Here is a 2,748-nt window from a genome sequence, read left to right as displayed (position 1 = left end):
ACCCCCCGGGAAAACCCATCCCTCCCCCCGGGGGAGCCCACCGGGACCACATGATGGGGGACCCGATTTTGGCAAAACAAGGGTGCAGCTCCGGAGTGAGGCAGGCAGTTTTCCCTGCGAAGGAAGCGTTGTGCGGGGTCGAGCCAAGGCTGGCACGGGATGGGACACCCGGGTCACACATGGGTACAACTGTTCCCATCACCTTACCTGCTGGAAGCTCCGTTAGCAGCCGGCAGAGCCCGCAGGACGGCCAGTGGGAGCCGCGGTGGGGATACGGCCTCGTCCAGCACTGGCCTGCCCCAGCTCTTTGCAAAGCTGCCCAGGTGGGGAGTGCTGCCCTTTTGGGGGGCTGAGCCCTGGAGCTGTGTGGGGTGCAGCGTGCTGTCCTGTGCCACAGGGGTTCAAGCCGAGCAGGACCCCAGCAGTGGTGCCGCCCTGCACCAGACAGACAATGCGCCTCTGCCCTTGTGGTCACCCTCCACGCCGTCCAGCTCCATCTTCCTCCTTGGGACAGGCGGTGTGTAGCGCAGTGGGGCAGCCCCCCGGGGAAGAGCCCCCCTGTCTCAGTGAGCTTCCCACTGTCTCTTCAAAGGTTTCGGTGGGCAAAGGCAGAGTCCCAGGCATGGCACATGCTGCGTTTCAGGTCAGTGAGCTGCCACTGCCACCCAGAGCCATCCCTGCACACCCTGGGGACCGCTGCGAGCACACCAACTCCTCCAGAAGTCAGCTGCTGGGGCAGAGCGACGGGAAAGAAAGGATGGGAGACCTTCGTGGGGTGACAGCCGGGGCTGTATGTCCATGCGGCGATGGCTCATTGCTCTGGCAGCCGGCACAGAGCAGCTGTCACACAGGCAGCTTGCACAGGGCGAGACTTCCCACCACCCTCCACCTCGGATCCATTGGCTGGCTGATTCCAGCCCCAAGGGCTGGACCCTGTGGGCTCTCACCCTTCTTTTTTTTTCACGGTCGACTGAGAGCTCTTGTTGGTGGTGAGCATCCTTCCCCCAGCCCGTGCGCCCGCCTCCGGTGCACTGCCAGCCCTGTCTCTGCGCCAGGAGGGGCCGTCAGAGTGTTTCCATGTGTGTGATGTGTCAGACCGTGTGTGCCGTGTGCTTGTTTACATGGGAAGGAGGCAGCAGAGGGAGGGGGAAGGGATGACTTTGAGGGAGGCCTGAGAAAAAAAACCAAAAACCACAAGACGAGGAGAGAAAAAAAAACCAAACTGAGGGAAATTCCTCTGTTCTGTGCTATGAAGCAAAAAGCATTTATTTTGATGGCAGCTGGGGATGGCTGAGCATCCCTGGAAGCTGCAAGATAAAGCTGCCCAGCTTTGGCTGCTCCCGGCACTCGCAGCAGCCGCCTCCAGCCCAGCTCACAGCGGGGGCTGAGCCCTGCAGGGTGCAACCCATGGGGTAGGAGAAGGGCTGGCTCCCGCCTGGGGTTTTCTCTGCCTGTCACTGGCATCCTGTGAGCAGGGTGAATTTTCTTTTCTCTTCAGAAGATATTTCTCAGCCAGCCATTTTTTCAGGGAAGTAGCCGTGCCTCGTGCTGCGAGGTTGCCTTCTCTATCTGTGCAGCAGAGCGCCATTTATGCATCCCCATAGGGCAGACCTGAGCCCTGGCCCCCCAGAAACCAGCTCTCCCAGCACCGGAGGTTTGCTGAGTGTCCCCAGGGCCGTGGAGGAGCTGAAGCATGAGCGGGAAGCGAGGCAGGGAGCTGCCGGGGCTCTGCCTGTAATGCCCCCAGGCTGGGGGGGGTCACACTGGGAAAGGGCTGGGGGGACATGGAGGGGAGACACCTCCATGTTACCTCCTGCAGCTCAAAGACCTGTCTGGGAGAGTGAAGTTCACCTTCCAGGCTGTGGATGCCCCGTTCAGGCTTGTGCTGGTGTCACAGCATCCTTCAGAGGGGACAGGCTGCAGCAGAAATGGTACCTGAGGGGAATTTTTCTCTTTGCAGCACAAACTGGGATGCGAAAGGTCTGACTCTCCATTAGCCAACCAGAGCTTGTTGGCCTGGGTCCTTGCTGATGCTGGCAAGCTGTGGCAGGAAAGGGACTCCCAGTTTAAGGCTCTTTCCCAGCAAATTGAGGTACAAGGGCCCTTACTGGGCACAGCCGGGTTTGCAGCCATGCAGGGAGGGTGCAGATCCCCATGGCATGGGCCAGCCCCACGCTTCCACCACCGCTCCAGAACTAACAGTGATGTGGGGACGGGGACAGGCAGAAAATCAGGTCAGCTGGAAATGCCTCACCATCAGTTTCTTTCATGTCTCCCGCCATCCTCCTCTCCTGGGGAAGGCAGGTCTCCTCCCACTGAAGCCTGGGGGGCATTATGTCGATAACCACACAGCAAATCCTCCACGTGGGGACGGGGACGAAACCTCTAGCCATGGTCTCTTCTGCAGTCTGGAGGCAAATCGCAGAGGCAGGGTGAGTCTGAAGCCAGCAGCCATTTCAGGACTGCAGTGAGTCATCCCGAAAGGCGCTCAGCTTGTGGCAGCTCCCTTCCTTTCTTCTGTCTGCCACTATTTTTTTTTTAATAGCTGATGTAGCAATAAATTTAGAAAATAGGGAAAAAATATATATGAATATAGCATGTCTGCAGAGCTGCTTTAATTAAAAGAAAAATCTTCAAGCACTTTTCAGCCCTTGGACATTCGTGGTGAAAGGCCAGAGCTGCTGGGTATCTCCCAGGTGGGAGGGTGGGATGGTGCGGGGCGAGCACACCTGTGGACGCAGGGAATCT

The sequence above is a fragment of the Pterocles gutturalis genome, unplaced genomic scaffold, assembly GCF_000699245.1.
Source record: "Pterocles gutturalis isolate BGI_N339 unplaced genomic scaffold, ASM69924v1 scaffold31466, whole genome shotgun sequence".
Classification (NCBI taxonomy): Eukaryota; Metazoa; Chordata; class Aves; order Pterocliformes; family Pteroclidae; genus Pterocles; species Pterocles gutturalis.
Note: the sequence above shows the minus strand (reverse complement) of the source record.